General features: G+C 40.9%; 1 non-coding gene and 1 pseudogene across 1 annotated transcript; one reads left to right on the forward strand and one right to left on the reverse strand.

The window, feature by feature from the left end:
* Nucleotides 1-4,317: 4,317 nt before the first annotated feature.
* Nucleotides 4,318-4,946, forward strand: LOC147790242 (uncharacterized; annotated as a pseudogene).
* A 15,541-nt stretch (nucleotides 4,947-20,487) lies between these two features.
* On the reverse strand, nucleotides 20,488-20,568 carry TRNAL-CAA (transfer RNA leucine (anticodon CAA)). The gene has a single exon. It is a non-coding gene; the product is annotated as a tRNA-Leu (tRNA).
* Between the last annotated feature and the right edge of the window lie 669 nt (nucleotides 20,569-21,237).

A 21,237-nucleotide genomic window follows, 5' to 3' on the forward strand; every position in this document is an offset into this window, starting at 1 on the left:
AAATCATGCAAATCTAGATAAATTCAAATCTACTAACAATCTCCTAAAATCTCCTAAAATCTTGGTAGTTTGAATATTTGAATCATATCTCAACTACTTCAAATCATATCTTCATTTTGAATACTTTGAATCATATCTCAACACTCCCCCATGATTCAAAGTTGCAGATGTAAGTACAGAGCTTTTCTTCTGACAAGGCCTTCGTAAGTATGTCTGCTTTAACCCGTACAATGTCTGTCTCAACTTGTATACCTTTGTTTCTTTGTCTTCCTTTATGAATCCCTCTGGCGGTGTTACATAAACCTCTTCTTGTAAATCTCCATAAAACTTTTCGTTTGGTAGGTCAACCATATCCCATGTTCCATCTTTCTTAACGGACTGCATCTCTACTGCCATGGCTTTCTTCCCGTCTTCTTTTTCAGTTGCTTCTTCATAATTCATAGGGTCTGAAATAGTAAGAGCAAACTGACATGATGCATATATGTCAGCTAAAGATTTATACTTCCTTGGAGGTGTCTCATCCGAAAGTTCTTCAAGAGAAGAATTGCTATTAAGTGATGCTGAAGATGATGAATTTGACACACTTTGTGTTGCAGTGGATCCACTGGGAGATGCACTGGAGTTGACCCTTGTCTCTTCATTTGGGGAAACTTCAACGGTAATCTTTTGCTGCTCCTGTTCTTTACTCCAATCCCAACTCACGTTTTCATTAAATATTACATCTCTTCTAACTAAAATCTTTTCACTAACGGGGTTGTATAGTTTATATGCCTTTGATTGAGTACAATAGCCAATGAAAATGCATTTTTCAGATTTTTCATCAAGCTTTTGACGAGTTTGAGGATGTTTCAAAGCATAAGCAACACAACCAAAGATTCGTAAATGACTTACAGATGGTTTCCTTCCATGCCATGCTTCATAAGGAGTTTGATTCATAACCGCCTTTGTTGGTGAGATGTTTAATAGATAAACAGATGTTGCTACGGCTTCGGCCCAAAATTGGTTTGGAAGTCTCCTTGCTTGTAACATACTTCTTGCCATCTCCACAATAGTTCGATTTTTTCGTTCAGCGATTCCATTCTGTTATGGAGTGTAGGGAGCTGTTAATTCCCTTTGGATGCCCTCTTCTTCACAAAAGAGATTGAAATCTTTAGATATGAACTCGCCACCTCTGTCTGTGCGAAGAACTTTAATGTGACAGCCACTTTGGTTCTCTACCATAGCTTTAAAAATCTGGAACTTCTGAAAAGTTTCTGACTTATGTTGTAGGAAGTAAACCCAGCTCATGCGACTATAGTCATCAACGAATAGTAAAAGTATATACTTCCACCCAAGGACTTCGTTTGCATTGGCCCACATAAATCAGCATGAATTAGTTCTAGATAATGTGAAGCTCTTTTAGCTTTTCCAACAGGAAAGGACTTCCTAGTCTGCTTGTCATAAATGCATCCTTCACATAAATTAGTTGAGTCAATTCTTGGTAATCCGAAAACCATACCTTTATCCCTAAGTATTTTCAGGCCGTTCATATGAAGATGTCCATATCTGAGATGCCATAATGTTGAATCATCTTTCATGCTAGCAGTAAGAGCAAAATCCTCCATGTTAGAAACATCAAGTGGAAACATCTTATTTGAAGTCATGGCAATTTCAACTTTATAGCCTGATTTCTTATCTGTGATGACACATGTGTTATCATCAAATAGAACTGAGTGTCCTCTGGTCATCAATTGTCCAACACTCAATAAATTGTACCCTAAATCAGGTACAAATTGAACATTATCTAATTGTTTTATCTTACCGTGACTAGTTTCGACTTTCACTGTACTTTTTCCTTCAACTTGCATCTCTTTTGTATTTCCAAGTTGCACCTTAATCTTTTGCGTCTCATCAAGCTCTTTGAATAAGGATTTGGTGCCTGTCATATGGTTCGAGCATCCGCTATCAACAAACCATAAGCTACCTTTTTCCGGATTAGTATCCATGCACGCCACAAACAACTTTTCTTCTTCTTCTTCATTCTCTGCTGAAATATTCATTTGTTGATTTTTATACCAACAATCAGATTTTGTGTGACCATACCTTCTACAATGGTAACATTGTATGACATTCCTTTGTTCATTGAATTGTCTCTGTCCATCACTTCTCCAACTGTTATCACGACCACCATGGAAGTTGCGAAATCCTCCTCTTCCACGACTTCTACCTGCTAAATGAATATTTTCTCTTTCGTTATTGGTTGTCTCCTTCACTTGTAGTGCCTTTTCTTCGTTTCTTTCTGATGCTCTATTGATTCTTGCCTCATGAGCCTGAAGCGTGCCCATCAGTTCATCAACGGAGAGTATGGATAGATCCTTAGCTTCTTCTATGGCGGCCACCACATGGTCAAACTTTGGAGTCAAGCTTCTCAACACCTTTGCAACAATTGTTTCGTTTGAAATTTTCTCTCCATAGGTACGCATCTGACTGACTATTGCCATTGATCTTGACAAAAAATCAGCAATTGATTCGCCATTCGTCATGAGTAGAGTTTCAAAATCACGTCTTAGAGATTGCAATTTCACTGTCATGACCTTTGAGTCCCCTAGAAACTTCTTCTGTAGAATTGACCATGCCTGCTTTGATGTGGTTGCTGCTGCAATTTGTGAAAAAATAGTCTCATGAACTGCTTGCTGAATAATGAATAGAACCTTGGCATCGTTTTTCTTGGTTTCTCTTAGTCTCTCCTTTTCTTCTATTGTGGGTTCTAATACATCAGCAAACCCGTGCTCCACCAAGTCCCATAGCTCCTGCGATCTGAGCAAGGTCTTCATCTTGATGCTCCACCACTCGTATTTCTCACCATTAAATGTTGGTAACAACGGTGCAGAGGAAGAAAACCCAGCTACTGCCATTTTTGTTTTGTGAAAGAAAATAATCACTCGCCCTTGTGTCGAACGAACGTGGCTCTGATACCAAAATTGTTGGAAGAGGGATAGTGAAAGAGATAGGAATAGATGAGAATAGATAGAAGCTGTAGTGCTTTATTAATGTCACTGACTTAATGCCTAGAGGGTTACACAATTCCAGTATTTATACCTAATACACTAGACCATAAATAGTAAATCATGCAAATCTAGATAAATTCAAATCTACTAACAATCTCCTAAAATCTCCTAAAATCTTGGTAGTTTGAATATTTGAATCATATCTCAACTACTTCAAATCATATCTTCATTTTGAATACTTTGAATCATATCTCAACATCTTCGAACTAGTCATTAATGGTCGGCTTCATTGGTATCTTTTCGGTATGCGTTCCGAACACTTTCATTTTTAGCGTCTCATCTTCTAACGAGAAGCGAAACTCGAACATCTCGAGCGGATGGTCCAACTAAATAACTTTTACTTTTTCATTACTTCCATGGTCGTGCCTCGTGGCACGGCAGCACCCGTACTATTGAAATGGTTTGTCAGTAGAGATTTTCCCACAGGTGCCCCTTCTTCCAATGGTACTATAATTCCTATTCCTATCTCTTTATTCCCTCTTTTGGTCTATCTACATTCCAGGAAATTCATACGCTCTCTGGACGGAGCAAAAAGTGGAGTCTTGGTCAGAGCAAGCCGCCCTATTCTATTACCAGACATAATTGGGAGAAGCTCATCCGAAACTCGAGCTAGAAACGCCTCATTTCGTTTCGTTCCCCTTCTTCATTTCCTTCTTCTTTCATCCAAGGGAGACTTCTCATATTTTTCATCTTTCTGCGGTGTGCTCTGTTTACTATTCTTTCGTACTCTCTTCTCTTTACCACGCCATAGTTCAGCGAAGCGTGAGCGGGCGCGGAGAAGTAAAGGCCAAACACTCAGGCCTAACGGGAATGAGAAAGGATGCAATGAGAAGATGAGGTGCTCCGGGCACCCCCATTTAGAAAGAAGGTTCGAAGGTTTTGGGCCTGTAGCTTTCGTCCGTCCTTCGTCGAGTGGTACTTGTGTGTGGGGTGTGCTACCAGAAATCGGGCTTGAAGCTCTCGCCTTACCAATGAGCCGGCAGCTGATGGCTGTTGGTCACGACTACTACCAAAAAGCTCCAATGAAGATGAATATTTCACATGGAGGAGTGTGCATCTTTATCTTGGGTGTTCTTCTGTCGTGCGACCTGGTGGCTTATGTGCGACCTGTGGCCCACGCCTCCTATTTGTTCAGGGCGAGCGGCGTAAACTCTGATTCGATCCGGGTATTCAATCCCACCGCTGAGATGCTCAGTTGACTCCTTAACCTTGATAGGAAGATGGCTTATTCCATAATTCGTGCATAAGGGTAAGGAACTTTGGATGAACTAATGCGAATGGGTGTAAGCCTCGCAGCTCGGAAACACCCAGTGCTGACCACACTGAGAGAGACGAAAGCGCAGGTAACGCCAGTTGGCGAAGTGGCGTTAAGCATCCCTAGCGGTACGAAAAGAGAGGTCGTGATGATATCATCTACGTCTGTACCGCTCCTCGTGGAGTAGATCCCGCATCCAACCAAGTCTTTGACCAGGGAACGGGAGAATTCCCACTACCGCAGGCAGGCCAGCCGGGCCGTGAGCGCGGTGGGAACAGGCTTCCCAAAAAGCCAGCCTGGGGACGGAGTCAGCATAGAATGAAGGGGACGACCCTAATCTTGTGTTGGCAAAGCCAACTTCTTGGGTTGCGGGCGGAGAAGAGCGGACATGGGGACTCGAGTCAGGGCACAGCGTAACTAAGAGAGCCATTCCATTTAGGGTGAGCCCGTGTGGTTGTGGGGGCGGGCACGAGCGGTCTGGTGTCCGAGCCAATTGGTCAGACGACGAGGACTGAACTTATTAGATATTAGTATTAGCCGCCTATCCCGAAAGAAAATGGGATAATAGAAAGAATGGTAAGCACGGGAGCTATAGAATTGGTTTTCCCCGACCGGCAGCAGCTGGGTTTCCCCATCTCTCCTAAACTTCCCCCGGTCTGCGGCCGAGCTGTATGAGGCAGAAACTCGTCTCACGTACGGTTCGGAGGCCGAGCCCCACCCCAGCAGTAATGGTGCAGCTTAGGTCAACTAACACAAAGAAGATAGAGTTCACTCAACGATTGCCTTTGGGTTCCGAACTCCATATGGGGAAGGAGCGTTGTTGTTTGCGAGGTATCGACCATTTACATGGACCTACTTCTCATTCCATTTGTGGGAATTTGCTGATCTATAAACCGTCCCTAACGAACGATCGGCTCATCTTTGAGCATGATAAAGAACTTTGTGCCGACTAGTTGCCAATAAACTTTCCGGCCTCATATGAGAATGGAAAACAGGAGCATTTTCTACATCAGTGGATGACGAATCGCGAACATCAGAATTTCTGGTTGACCATGTTCCCAGAAAAAAGATACTTTCGAGAAAGGACGAGCACGACTGAAGTAGCTATACATACTAATCCATTTACAGATCTATATGCTTCGATTGGAACTGGAAGTTCCAGAACAGGCGGCTGGTATACCACCATAATGAAACTGCCTTTTCTTTTTTTGATTCGGATAGGATTTTTGTTGGCTTCGTTGGGAGGCTCGCGTAGTTTGTTACGTCAGCTACAAAAGGATAAGTTGCATTGGAATTGAGAAAGTTCCGTGGAGTTCATAATTGCAATAAAGGAGGAGAAGTAGTGGGGCGCGTCAAGGCACTTCTTGGTCCCCGTCCGCCCGGCCTGCCGTCCCGCTCTGAAGAATTCATTGGCCGGAGAGCCTACAGGACAAGGGGCACTACTAACCAAACCAAGCCTAGTTCTCGCCGATAGGGGTAGCTTGCTAAAAAGCCTTGACAACTAGAAGAGAGAGTTGTGGCCACGGCCCCAAGGAGCCTTAAGCACTTGTACAATGCTCCAGTGGCTCTGGGCAACGAGTAGGATGGAGCTACTTTCTCAACTCTTAGTCAAGCGTCCCATATATATTGAGGGAAGGGAAAAAGGGGTCTCTTTCCGCGCCGGTAGAGGTCAATCCCCTATCACCTTCGGTGCCTCCTTGTGGTCCTTCTCTTTAGCTTTTCCTCGGCCTTGAGAGTTAGAGCTAGTTGATAGGCCACCACATCTGATGCATTGAGATTGAATCTTGGATTTCGAACCTCAAGCCCTATCCAGCAAGGGATGGGATTCTTCGTCGGATTCGTTCAAGCCATTGCGAATAAACAATTGGTAGAACTCCGCAACTAGAAGAAGTAGGGGCTTTCTTGTACGCTTCCCCCTATCCTAACAAACAAGCGAAGTTTACCCTTTAGAACAAGCTTTGGGTCTATCTAATCGGAGGGTAGACATTTCTCCCGTAACCTCGATCGCGTCTTGTCTCATGTACTTCCCTTTGCCTTCCTGCTGACGCCTTACTTGGACTTGATCCCACCAAATTGAGGCATGACCCCCGGGCTCAGGAATTGAATCTTCGCATACCTACTCTCGTTCTTTCCAATCAAAGAACTTTTCCACGCTACTTTTTTAATCAATCAAGTCCTCGGGATGCAATCGGCCATGCTATTTAGAACGTCCACTTTGCACGATCTCCTTTTTATTGAAGCCCTTCTCCATTAGAAAGAAGGCCCAATCTCAATTGGCTGGAACTTCTTCTTCATTCATAGTTCCTTGATCATGTGATCGGATCTAGTCGATCGGATTTGAATCGGAGGTCTTGAACTCGAGTTTGTGAAAGACTCTTCCTGCTCCTTTCATTTAAGCCCTTTTTTTTATTGCCCTAAAAGACGACCCGGTTTCTTCTTTCTTTTACCAATCCGGAAAGCTCAAATCCTTTCTTCTCTTGAGTGATTGCTTGAGTTAAGCCAGATTTACTCGTTTTGAGTCCCGATTTGCAGTCCTTGGATGATCTTGCCGGTCTTAGTACAATGGATTCCATAGGCCTTTCCCGTTCTCTTCCGAAAGAAGCATCTGGAAATGACTTGTAATGGGCTTATGCGATGAAGAATGATTTGTTCGGGAAAAGATTTAGTGCTTATGTGGATGGGGGTCGCTTCCATTTCCCAAGACTCGAGAAGGAGATTTGCCTACAAAAGATAAAAGGGCTTAGCTTCAAATGTGAGATTACTTGTGTACTTCCTTTGAGCCCCATATACACCATCACCTCTTTTGCTACCGCTAAAGTCAAGAGATTTTGGAAACCATAAGTTATCTTCATTCTCAGAATGATTCTCTTTCTATCAGTTGCAACATGAAGAACATGCCCTAGCTTATCGGTCAAAGAAATCAGTGTGCTATACTATTTATTACCGAAGGCTTAGGCTTCTATGGGACCAGCTGAGCATGAGGGACTCCTTTCAAACAAAGATAGGGGCACACACACCGATCGATTCGAAAGGCTCTTGTCGGGAAGAATTTCATCTAACATAGAATAGCCTGATAGAGTATAGAGTCTAAAGGAAAGGGGCTCTCTAAGTGATGGGCTTGAGGCCGGAGTTCGAGAATCTTAGATCCTCAATTCAACATCGAGTTACTCCACCAGACATTGAGAGAGCTCTTTCTAATGTGAGAGGGAGGAGACTCGACTTGAGCCCCAAAACTAGGTTGGTGGGTGCAGGGGGTAGATCTATCTTGCGGGTCTTACTCAGGGTGCTTCATCTCAGGTTCTTCCAGCTGAACATGCTGAGGGGAGAAGGAAGCGAACAATTTGATAAGCGCCTACAATGCTGGAATTTGCAAAGCTAGAGGTCCTTCTAGAATCCTTGCAAAACGCTCACAGAGAAAGCTAACTTAACGGATTGATTCCAACCAAGAGCTGGTTAGAAGATGAATGACTCTTAGATCGAACTTGGAATCTATGATGGTCACTCTTAGATACCAAGACAATTCACTCCAGAATTAGTTTGATCAAAACTAATTCAATGAATCGGTTTAAACATCAAACCTAAAGCAAGGTTTGAAAAAGAATAACACCAAAAGGGTATCAAGAAAACACAAAGGTTTTTTCTGTATTCAACAAAATCCCCCAAACATGAGTATTACATGCCTTTAAATAGGTCTAAAAGGTAACCCTAACATAATAAAGTTCAGCCACCAACCACTAATAAATGCTAATAAATGCTATTAAATACAAATTGAAGAATATAAGGGAATTCATACAAACTATTAATAAATGCTATTAAATATAAAATGAATCAAATAAGGCATTAATAATTTCCTTAATTGGTAATTCAACTACCAAAGGCAAGTCTTCTAATTACTTTCCAATATCAGCCACTCCATTATCTTCTTGATTTGATATTCTTAATGCTATAAAGATTTTTGGGCTCAAAAGTCTTTGTTTCAACCGGTACACTAGCTAGCTTTTGAAGATGCAATGTATAGGCCTCTTGAATCTTCTTAACCTTGCTTCTTGTAATCGGTCCTTCGGGTACATGCACGTGATCAGTTGTTGGATTCATATCATCCCCCCTTTCTTTAAAAGGATTTGTCCTCAAATCAAATTCTTCGTTCTTTCCGGACAAGAACTGAATATTGTTTTCTTTTCCCACTTTCTTTTTTCTCACCTTTACCTTAGTTTCTTCTCTCCACTGTTGTTCTTCAGATTCTTTTCTTTTCTTCTCTAATTTCAATTGGTCACAAAGTACTTTATATGGAGACAATGGAAGTAAAGTAAATTTCTTCTCACATAAAGTAAAAGTATACTTGTTCATCAAACCATCAAATGTTACCTTTCTATCATATTGCCAAGGTCGGCCGAATAAGATGTCCCCCGCATGCATTGGTACGACATCACAAAGAACATCATCTTTATATCTTCGAAGAATAAAAGAAATAAGAGCTTGGGAATTCACCTTAATTTCTTCTTTGTTTGTTAACCAATGAAGTTTGTATGGTTTTGGATGTGGATAGACAGAAAGTTGAAGTCTTTTTACAAGGAAGCTGCTTACCACATTTGTGCAACTTCCACTATCATCAATCAGCAAGCTGCATGGGTTTGCTTTGATCAAACATCTTGTGTGGAACAAGTTTTCCCTTTGATATTCAAATTTCTCTCCCTTGATTTGAACATTGAGTACCTTTCTTGTGATCAAAGATATGGAATTATCTTCTTCAACATACTTATCATCATATGCTGCGATTTCTTCCACAAGCTATGAATCATGATCCTCACATTCATCATCTGAATCAAGTATACCATTCCTTATCACCATAACTTTTTCATTAACACACTCTTTGCTCATGTGTCCAAATCCTTTGCACTTCCAACATTGAATAGAACTAGACTTCTCTTTTACCGTCTTTGAAGCGTCATTCATTTTACCATTGAAACTCTCAGCCTCCACTCTTTTAGCAGTCACAAACTTTTCTTTTGGTGACATCGAATCATTTTTATTCACAAAACTATCCTTGTTCCAAGTTTTAGAATTTGAAAAGATGCTAGTTCGTGATGTATACCTTTTTGAATGCTCTTTTTCTTCCTTCAATTGGTCTTCAATTTTGAGAGCATAATGATACATGTCTTCCAGATATGGTGGTGGATTTTTGTCAACAAGATGAGCAATTTCTCGATTCAAACCTCCAAGGAATCTAGACATGGTATCTTCTTCTTCTTCTCTAACCTTTGCTCTTTTCATCATAGTTTCCATCTCTTGATAATATTCCGCCACACTTTTTGTTCCTTGCCTCAAACCTTGCAATTTAGTTTTCAAATTTCTTTCATAATGTTTTGGAACATACCTTTTTCTCATGACTTCTTTAAGTTCTTCCCATGTCTCTATTGGATTCTCCTCTTTTCTTCTTCTCTCGGATTTGAGATGTTGGTACCAATCACTAGCATGATTGGTAAATTCGGCAATAGCAAGTCTCATCTTCTTATTTTCACTATAGGTGTTGCAATCAAACACATGCTCTATCTTTCTTTCCCATTGCAAGTATGCCTCAGAATCTGCCGTTCCACAAAAGGGCGGGATTTTGAGTTTAACTCCCCCATCTCTATCTTCATGTACTCTTTCCATCCTTCTAGGTTGCATATAGTTGCATGGTTATTTCTTCCTCTCCATCTACCATCAACTTGTCTTTCTTGTACTACTATACCTTCATCTTCTTGTAATGTTCGTTCTTGTCTTTGTTGTTGCGCCCTTCTTTCTTGTCTATCTTCCATCATCATTTTCATCATACCTTGAATTGCTTGAAGAATGGTTGTATTAAGATCTGGAACTGGTGGTACTGCTTCTCCATTATGTGACATTGTTATCAAGGGGCCTCTCAACACTTCTCACAAAAATTTTACTCAGGGACGCTCGTGTTTAACACTCAAAGGTGGGCTTTTGGTACTAGGTCAAGAATGTAGAGTCTGGTTTTTTTTTTCCCGATAATCTGAGAGAGACAAAAAGGAGAAAAAAAAAACTAACAGTAAAGATATTTCACCTCTAGAGCGGCCAAAGAACGTCGACCAAATGCTCTGATACAAAATGATAAGCGCCTACAATGCTGGAATTTGCAAAGCTAGAGGTCCTTCTAGAATCCTTGCAAAACGCTCACAGAGAAAGCTAACTTAACGGATTGATTCCAACCAAGAGCTGGTTAGAAGATGAATGACTCTTAGATCGAACTTGGAATCTATGATGGTCACTCTTAGATACCAAGACAATTTCACTCCAGAATTAGCTTGATCAAAACTAATTCAATGAATCGGTTTAAACATCAAACCTAAAGCAAGGTTTGAAAAAGAATAACACCAAAAGGGTATCAAGAAAACACAAAGGTTTTTTGTGTATTCAACGAAAATCCCCCAAACATGAGTATTACATGCCTTTAAATAGGTCTAAAAGGTAATCCTAACATAATAAAGTTCAGCCACCAACCACTAATAAATGCTAATAAATGCTATTAAATACAAATTGAAGAATATAAGGGAATTCATACAAACTATTAATAAATGCTATTAAATATAAAATGAATCAAATAAGGCATTAATAATTTCCTTAATTGGTAATTCAACTACCAAAGGCAAGTCTTCTAATTACTTTCCAATATCAGCCACTCCATTATCTTCTTGATTTGATATGCTTAATGCTATAAAGATTTTTGGGCTCAAAAGTCTTTGTTTCAACCGGTACACTAGCTAGCTTTTGAAGATGCAATGTATAGGCCTCTTGAATCTTCTTAACCTTGCTTCTTGTAATCGGTCCTTTGGGTACATGCACGTGATCAGTTGTTGGATTCATATCACAATTTATGCCTTTGATCGAGACAAAGAAACTACTCTGATTTGATTACAAGAATCCCTAACTAACTAAATCATGAGAATTCCTTGTTTACGAGGTGAAAGAATGAAAGACTGAAAGAAAGAAAGAAAGACTGAAGAGGAGAAGCTCTAAGACCCATAAGTGAAGGAGGTAAGATCAGCCAAGCCGAGTTGTAGAGGTTCATGAGTAAGTCGGGAGAGGATCCAGAGAAGAGAAAGAAGCCGAGGGGAAGGGTTGAGGTGGAGTCTTTCTTCGGTTACTGGGAATAAATAGGAAAAGGAGTGATTGAGAAGATCAAGAATGAATAAGGAGTAGTTACAGGAGAGGAAAAGAGTGAAAGAATCATCCTACAGCCTATTTGTGTTTGAGTTCAATCTAGAGAATGAAGAGAGAGTGAAGACTTTCAAGACTTTCAGGGGAAGAGAAAAGAAAGAATGAAGAGAGAGGAGAGGATCAGATCAAGATCAAGAAGGAATCTTTCGTCTTTCCTTACTGTTAAGTCGAATTGATTCTTCGAGAGTGTTTACTGTTGAATGAATCTTGAGAATTGACTTCCAGTTCAGTCTCATTCATCTTTCGTGTTTACTGTTGAAATAGGGTAAAGATAGACTTTTATCCCTCAAAATAGGGAGAAGATAAGATTGATTTAGTGTTGGTCTTTACAGGATAACAAATAAAAGGAGTATTTCTCTTTGACAGTGAAAGCAAGCCAGCCAGTTCCTTCCATTCCAACCCAGCAAGCAAGAAAGAAAGAGGAGCCAGGTTCAGTAGCAGTAGCAGTAGCTCAGACGAGGAAAAGGTTTGTTTGTTTTCTCGATAGGATTGACTGACAGTGAACGATCATTCATAAGTCGTGTTTACAGGAGAATGAAGAGAGAGTTGAGGATTGACTGACAGTGAACTCTCATGTTGAGTTTCGTTTCGTCTTTCCTTAATAGTAAATTACCTTTACTAGATTTGATCCCCTAAAATACGGGATAGATAGAATTTCTTTTCTTTTTGCTGCTGCTATTAAGGGAAAAGGGTCTTTTACTCTTTTACAGTTATATGGAGATAGAATTTCTTTTCTTTTTGCTGCTGCTATTAAGGGAAAAAGGTCTTTTACTCTTTTACAGTTATATGGAGATAGAATTTCTTTTCTTGAAGCTTCAGCTGTTAGGGAAAAAGGTCTTTTACTGTTTTACCCCTATGCTAGATAGAAAAGGTTTTATTGACGCTGCTGCTAAGGTTCAGGATCAAGATCAGTTAAAGAATGACTCTTGAGGATTGACTTCCAGTTCACTCTCATGAATCTTGAGTCTTTCGTCTTGACTTCCCCTTAATGAAAGAACAGACCAGTTAAAGAATAAGGAAAGGAGAGAGATAGTTTACGAGGTTCATGAGTAGGAGCGAAGCTGCGAGACCGTAAAGGCAAAGGCAAAGGAACGAATAGAATATGCTTTACCGAGTGTTTGAAGGTTCCGGCAATAGAATTGAAGCTGCTTTACCTTGTTTACTCTTCTTCAAGTGATTTCGTTCAATCAGTTTCTTGTTTCATTTTCTTCTTCAATCAATTCATTCTCTCTCTTTGTCTTTTACCTCGTGAAAGAACTGACTTAAACTTAGTGCTTGCTTTACCTCCTTCAATCAATCAGGTCAGGTCATATGGGTGAAGTAGCTCAGGAGGGGTGGTTCCGGTTCCATTATAGAAGCTGATAGTTTAGGAGGTTCAGTCTCATGAATAAGAAGGAGGAGTATTGATCCTTTTCTTTTACCTTGTTGAATCTGGTGAAGGAGGGAAGCCACTTTCCAGTTCAAGAAGGGAGACGAAAGAAGCTGAGGTTCAGCAGAATGAATCGGGAAGGTGCGAAGCGAACATCCTTTCTTTTTGTTTCCAGGAGAGTCCATTAGCCTATAGCCTATTTACCTCCTTCAAGAAGAAATAGGTGAATGAGTGAATGAGCTTGACCTTCTTCTTATCCAGCCGCTCTACTTACTTACCTCTAAAATAGCCAAAAATAGCCCTCAAAATAGGGTAAAGCATCAAAAAAAGAATCAAAGGTCTTTAGACGAGTTCAATCTGGCTTATTCTTCTTTCGTCTTTCCTTTCAGTTTCAGGATCAAGAACCAAACCAAACACCTATTCCATGTTACCGAGTTCAAGAAGTAATAGTCGGGGCAATAGAATTGAAACTGCTTTACCTTTACCTTGTTTACAGTTCTTCAAGTGATTGAGTTCAGTCTTAATGTTGAGTCTTCTTTAGCCCTTCCTTAAAAGCATAAGGAGAAAGAGAAAAGAAAGAGAAGCTGCCGAGGTTACTGTTCCAGTGAGAGAATCATCAATAGGTAGAGTAAGTAAGAAGAGGCAAGAACCTTTCACCTATTTACCTAGGGAAAGAAGGAGAGAATATGCGAGAATGAATAAGGAGTCTTACCTTACTCTTTTGCTTTTATCTTGTGAAAGAAGGGACAAGATTGAATATGCTCGGACAGGTGAATGAGCTTCTCTTTCATTTGAAGAGTCTTGACTTTCAGTTTCAGGATCAAGAAGAAATAAGTTCAGTAGCTCAGTAGAGGGGGAATGAATAAGGAGTCTCCCTTCAAACACACACTTACAACTCTTTCTTGTCTTGCTTTCGTCTTTCAAAGCAGCTAAGGCAATGGAATTGTGAGACCTAAGAATGAGCGATGCCGTGAGACTGTAAAGGAAAGGAGAGGAGTGAAATCAGGTTCATGAGTTTACAGTTCATTCATAAATAGGTTAAGGGGAAGGATCAGATCAAGAATAGTCTTTCCCTTGTTCCATCAGTCAAAGGTTTAAGGTTTTCTCTTTCTTCTTTCCTTCCTAATTCATTTATTCTTGAACTGTAAAGAGGTTCCGGTTCAGGTTCAGGTTTTCGGTTTCGTCTTACCTACTCCACTAAAAGCTTTTTAGATCCTTCTTCTCTCTTTTGGTATTCTAAGTCAATCAGCTATACATCTTCCTTGCATCTTGGTATGGTACAAATCGATTAGGAATGAGCGTAGCGCAGTAGCTGTTGTTCTTGTGGTCTGTATAGCAGCGTAGAGTAGTAGTGATCTCTTCTCACCAACTGTCTATCCATCTTCTTATTCCTAGTTTAGTTTTCCTCTTGTATGTCTAGCTATCTGTCGCATTATCTATCTTACTGTGTTCTGCGAGGCTCCTTGCTTCCTTAAGCCACCATTCAAGAGTCGAGGTTGAGTTGTCGGAGATCCGTTGAGGCGGAGACTAGTGCCTGAAGAAGAGGGAAAAGAGAGTTCAGTGTTTGCAGCCTTAAAGCCTTAAATCAGGGGGAAGGAAGGCTTTCTTACCGAACGGTCTTCATCCTTTTGGGCTAGACAAGAACTTCGTTGGCAAAATGGACCGGATTTGGCTGAAGCGATCATTGCTACAGAAAGAATGGTAGATGACATGGAAAAACCTACTCGCACAAACAAAGGGGAAACCTCTTCGAGGCAACAAGACGGGGGGAGTAGAGAGCAAAAGAAAAGAAAGGGGAAGAACATGCTACCATACCAAAGAGCTGGGAACAAGCCTGGTAAACCTAACAAAGAAGAGGGAGGGGGTTGCGGTTGTTTCATTTGTGGAGGACCTCAAAGAGAAGAGCCCGTGACTGCCCAAATCAAGATAAATTGAGTGCATTGATCGCAGATGACAGACAGGGAGTTCCGACCCACTCACACATTCAGTCTTTCTTCTCCCTGAGGTGATAGGGCTCTAAAGCCAAGTTCTTGCTTCAGTTACAGCCCACCATTGAATGGGGTGGGAAAGAAAGGTTCGGAAATCTAGGTTTTTGCACGAGTCCAGTGGCAATGAGGAAAGGAAGGACAGCTATAGAAGCAGGTCGGTCAGCCTAAGCTTAAAGTCAAGGAAAGGCCCTGTTCCAGTATTGGAGGAAGCATGGCATAGAAAGCCGGGTATGTATGTCATGGGTTGTAGGGAACAGGTAAGACGTGTACATGAAAGCAAGCGAGAGCAGAGCCTAGGGGTGTCCACGGATAAACCACTCCAAAGTGATAATGTCTCAAAACGAGGAGGCCATATGGAAACAAGCTGTAAAACTTCCAAGAGAAAGAAGATTGACCCAATCAAAGATCAAATCTCTTGACTCTTGATCTTCTACAAATTTCTCAGCCGAAGGAGCTCTCTTTGTCTAATTCGTATTCTCCACCCAGTGATCTTTCCCATTTGTGACTCTATAATGCATTCTCCTGCTGTTTGACTCTTCTCCGGAGCCATTTCCTTTTCTTTGTCATCTTCAGTATTCCCACGCTTTGTACACCTTTCTTGCCTGCAAAGAATGTCACCCTGGTGATGCTTACTTCAGAAAGCCATTAGTCTCACTCAATCAGTTCCTCTCTTCTTCTTCCTCTGCTTCAGGCGTGGGCAGAGCTTTTTATGTCTACCCTATTCGGTTTCTTGACGAACTCCACCGCATCTTTCTCATGCCCTTTCTCCTTCTCAAAACTATCTTCCCCACTGACTGTGTCCTTCCGTAGATGGGATTGCCTTGATGATCACCTCTAATGCGGATTCTTTCCCGGGTATGTATATGGGTCTACCCGAACTGTCCTTAGATGGGATTCATTCATCGCTGTGGAATTTGATAACAGTTTGACCCTTCGCTTGTTGACATCAATGGGATCTAGGTATATAAGCGAGTATCTTTGGCTTCCGTTAATGTTCTTTGTTGAAAGGGGGATTGATTTTACCAGTGGTAGACGGATAACGGTTTGGATTGAGTACAGAGATGCAATGAAAATGATCCGGGTGTGAATCGGGTACTCGCCGATTAGGCCTCCAAGTCCTCTTCTTCCCCAATTTACCTCTCCAAGTAATTAAAAGATTGAATGCGTGTTGGTTTCTCTGCCTCTAACAGACAGGGCTCAACAGTTCACATTGTTGATTGGTGGCAATTCCAGACCTTTGGGTTTCTTCTCTCGGTGATTCCTATGGATACCAAGAAAGAAGGGGACTCTTTTTTGTGCTATTCTGAGGATGAAAGCATCAATGCCCTTTCCCTTTGATCCTCATGAAAGAAGAAAAAAGGCAGTAGGTAGAGATGGCTCTTGGATTGGGAGGTTTAGCTGCATTCCTTCATATTTGATCTTGCTGCAATCTCTTCCTGATAAAGAAGAAAAGACTGACGGTCAGAAGAAAGAGAGAAGGCCTCACATGTAGAGTTCAAACGAGTAGAGTACCCTCATCTCACTTGCGGGGATAAGATTAGCCCTTTAACATGTTTACGAAGACCTCCTACTTATTAGAGAAAGGGGGTTCGATCGAAACAGAATTGTTGGTGAAGGTTCAGTATTGAATGAATTTACGAGACTGGAAAGTGAAGGTCAGGGAATATTGGAAAAGAAGAATAAATAGTCGTCCTCTTTACCCTCTTCAATCACAATCAGGTAATATCGTCTAAGGTTTCGGTTCAGGTGTAAAAGCGAAGCAACGAAGACGAGAAGAGGAGTGAAGCAGCTCGACCGAGAGGGAGAGGAGTGAAACAGTGAGACAAAATAAAGCGGAGGAGTGAAGGAGAATTCATCGATAGTGTTTACAGTTCATTCATAAATAGGAAAAGGAAGAAGCCGCATTCTCTTCCATCCTTTCGATTTGACCTTGTCTTTGAAGGTTCAGGTTCAGTAGCTAGCTTGAGGTTGAGTCTTTCAATTCTCTTTTCTTTTACCGCCAATAAGGGTTCAGGATAATTGATGTTTCTTCTTTCCTTACTATTCCGGAGAATGAATCTTTCATTGGATTCTTCAATCAATTAGCTTTTCTTTACTATCCTGTCAAGTTCTGAGAATATCGTCAAAGGTTGTTCCAGAGTTGTACTTGTTTTCGATTGAATTTACTCGACGGGAAAGTAAGCGTCTTCATTGATTCAAAGACTGTAAAGGCAATATCTATCGTATTAAGGAGTTGAGGATTGACTTCCGGTTCAGTCGCTTCTCTTCCTGTTCCGTCTCTTTCCTCTCCCTTCTTTAACTTACAACTCTGTCTTCGTCTTTGTTTACAGTAAGGTTCAGGTTCATCAGTCATAGTACAGGGCCAGGGGTTCCAATTCATCTGGAGTGGAGAGTCTCAGTAAATGAATTAGTTGCAGCAGTGGCCGACAGGCGAAGGAAATGGAATTGTGAAACCGAGTTGGAGAGGTGAAGGGGAAGAGAAAGAATTAATCTTGAGTTGAGTCTTGAAAAGCAGCTAAGGTTCAGGATCAAGATCAGTTAAAGAATGACTCTTGAGAATTTACTGACAGTTCACTCTCATTGATTCTTCGATAGTCTTTCCTGACAGTGAACGATGACGAATCTTGAGTCTTTCGTCTTGACTGACTGTTTCGTCTTTTCTTACAGTTCACTCTCATTCATCGATAGTGTCGTCTCCCTTCTCTTTCCCTTCTTTCTTGAACTGTAAAGTCTAATTAAATTCTTCTTTCGTTTCGTCTTGACTGACTGTTGAGTCAAATTCATCTTGTTTTCGCTTTCGTCTTTCCTTCCAGAGTTCAGTCGCATTCATTCTCATTCTCCTTAACTCCTTTACCTCCTTACGGTCAGGCAGGGAATAGGGGTTCCGGAGAAAGAACCAAGCTGTGAGACAAGGAACCGTGGACAAGTGATTGAGTTCCAATTAATGTTTCGGCTTTCAAAGCAGTAGCTAACTCCTTAATTTCTTCTTCTTTCGGCTTTCCTTTTATTTACTCGACAGGAAAGGGGATAGGAACAAGGGTTGAAGACATGAAACCGAGAAAAGGGAGGAGAGGGTTTCTCGATTGTCTTTCCTTCCAGTTCACGATCATTGATTCTTCTTTCGTCTTTCTTTTCAACACAGGTTCAGGGGAAGGCAGGTTCAGGTTCAGTAGCTCATTCATCTTTGTTTCTTCTCCCTTCAATCAATGTCTCTTTCACTGTAAACTCTAATTAATGTTTCTTCTTTCCTTCCTTTCCTGTTCAGTCTCATTCATGTTTTATTTTCTTCTCCTGTATAGGTTCTTCTAATCTCATTGTCTTCTTCCTTTCCTTTTCCTATTTATTCACTGTAAACTCCTCTCCCTATTTACCTCGTGTTTGAAGGATTGAATATGCTTTACCTTGTAAAAGATGTTCCAGTCGAAATATTCTTGTTATTGCTTCGACCCATATTCCCCAAAAAGTCAAAAGGGGATCCCATCCCGCTCTAATAGCTCCGAATAAATGAAATAGATGCATTAAAATACGAAGGCTTCTTATTCCACAACAACGAAAGCACTTTTGCACTCTTTCATATACTACTAGGGGATTGAACTTGTAAAAGCAACTGTTCCTTCCATACTAATGGATTCGGTTCCATAACCATTGGTTCCAATGTACGAGATCTTGTAGCACTTACCACTGAGGCCCTATCGATTAGTATTATGCAGAAGAAATCCATTATAGACACTAATATAATTAGATCTGCTCTTCATAGACAAACTTGGTGCTAGGTAAGATCGGTACAGGATCATGGGATCCTTTTCAATCAAATAGGAAGGAAGGGCTGTTGCACAAAATGTACTTCAAAGTATAAGTAATTGCTCCATGGATCCTATATCTATCTATATGAAGAAGAAATCATGTAACAAAGGGGGTTCTTATTTGTACAAATGGTACTTCTCACTTGGAACGAGCATGAATAAATTAACTAGACTTCTTTCTCTTTTGAGTTGTTCTGCCAGATGGGTCGTTCAAGACCTTTGGCCTCTATCCGCGGACCCGATGAAACAAATGGGATAACTTCTTATAGACTCGTTGAAAATGATTCTGATCTAGTTCATGGCCTATTAGAAGTAGAAGGCGCTCTGTTGGGATTGGGATCCTCACGGACAGAAAAAGATTACAGTCGATTTTCTAATGATCGAGTGAGATTGCTTCTTCGGCTCGAACCCAGGAATCCCTGAGATATGATACAAAATGGATCTTGTTCTATCGTTGATCAGAGATTTCTCTATGAACAATACGAATCGGAAAGAAGGGGAAGGAGTCCTCGACCCGCAACAGATAGAGGAGGATTTATTCAATCACATAGTTTGGGTAGAATATGGCTTGGGGCTTTCTTTCCATTTGATTGTATCGAAAGGCCCAATTCATTGGGATTTCCCTATTGGGCTAGGTCATTTCGGGGCAAGTAGATCATTTTTTATGAGGAGAATGATTCGGAGTTCTTGCAGAGTGTAACCGTGCAGTACCAGACACGAGATAGATCTTCCAACGAACAAGACTTTTTTCGAATAAGCCAATTCATTTGGGTTCCCGCAGATCCACTCTTTTTCCTATTCAAAGATCAGCCTTTTGTCTCTGTGTTTTCGCTCGCATCGAGAATTCTTTGCAGACGAAGAGATGTAAAAGGGCTTACTTCCCAAACAGATCCTCCTATATGTATGTATGTATATAGAAAGGCAGGTTTATCAAGAATATGCAAGAAAAGCACTTCAGATTGTTGATTCATCACTAGAGATGGCTTATAACCAATAGTTCATTATCGAATGGGGTTTTCCGTTCTAATACTCCGACGAGAGTTATCAGTATTTATCAAATCTGTTCCTATCTAACGGAACGCTATTGGATCAAATGACAAAGACATTGTTGAGAAAAAGATGGCTTTTCCCGGATGAAATCTTTGTTGCTATCTGTTACAATACGGAATCATTGGTTTCACTGAATAACTAAATCAAATAGATAGACCCTTCTCTCTCTTCGTCTTAGGTCGCCGAATCCTCTCCATTGAAAGATCCCCTACTATATGGAGAATATACATTCCAGTTCAACGAGCCTAATTCTAATGGTTTTATTCCGAAGCAAAGGGGCGGTTTGTCCTATTCCGATATTCACGACCAAGCCTAATTCTAATTGTTTTATTCCGAAGCAAAGGGGCGGTTCGTCCTATTCTGATATTCACGACCAAGAACCACTGGATTCTCTTTCGGGTAGGCCCTGAAGAAGGAAGGCTGGAATGCCAACAGGCGTCTATTATTGAATGAACCCCGATAGTACCCCATTTTTGGAACGTCCAGTGCCAAAGTAACTGAATGGGTAAGTAGCCAATCCCTAAAACGGACGGACTATGTAATGTACTTTCTCCGCTGGGTTACGGGTGGGCATTTTCCCAGAGGTTTCTATTGTATCAATCTACCCTTGTTTCATTCCTGCCTGTTGAAGCATATACTCGGGGGTGCAGGGCGGACGATTTCAAAGCGGACTCCCATTCAAGAGAAGATCGCCAAGATTTCGTGATCCACTGCCGAACTTATTCCTCTTCCAATTCAACGGGCATTCTCAACATTATGCCTTGAAGAGGACTCGAACCTCCACGCTCTTTAGCACGAGATTTTGAGTCTCGCGTGTCTACCATTTCACCACCAAGGCATCTTTCAAGCATATTCCATGAATATTATATCTATCTAGTGTGATGTATGGAATATATGAGGTAGAGTGTTAGAGTCTTTCTATTGCTCGGTCATGTCATATAGGTCCGAGGCGGACATCCAATTGCTTCGATTTGAATTATCTGGAGGATGCCTTACTATCTATTATATCAAATGGACAATAAAACCTATTTCTCGATTCAATAGAAGCCCAAAGAATAGGGTCCCAAATAACGAGAGATATGTAAAAGGTCCGTACGCCTATTCCTAACTAATCCTAAATGGAATGTAAGGACATAAGGATCCATATGTAAACATAGTATCTATTTCAATACGCTTGGATGACCCCTTCTCATAATTCGAATGTATATAATCTAGCCCTACCTATTCCTCTGGCCCGGTATGGAATGAACTTAGAATCATGGAATTGACACTCGATCATTAGATTATAGATTCTAAATAACCCTACCCTAGCCTATTCCCATTTTGGGCGGAACAGATCTACTAATTCTTTGATTCCAGTTAGTAAGAGGGATCTTGAACTAAGAAATAGATTCTAGAAGCTAAACGAAAAAAGGGGGTATCCTGAGCAATTTCCATAATAGGGTTCATTGATATTCCTGGTATAGTAGATGCTATCATATCACACATACAATCATACTCAATTGGA

Source organism: Cucurbita pepo, chromosome 11 (genome assembly GCF_057944985.1).
Source record: "Cucurbita pepo subsp. pepo isolate OVF chromosome 11, ASM5794498v1, whole genome shotgun sequence".
Taxonomy (NCBI): Eukaryota; Viridiplantae; Streptophyta; class Magnoliopsida; order Cucurbitales; family Cucurbitaceae; genus Cucurbita; species Cucurbita pepo.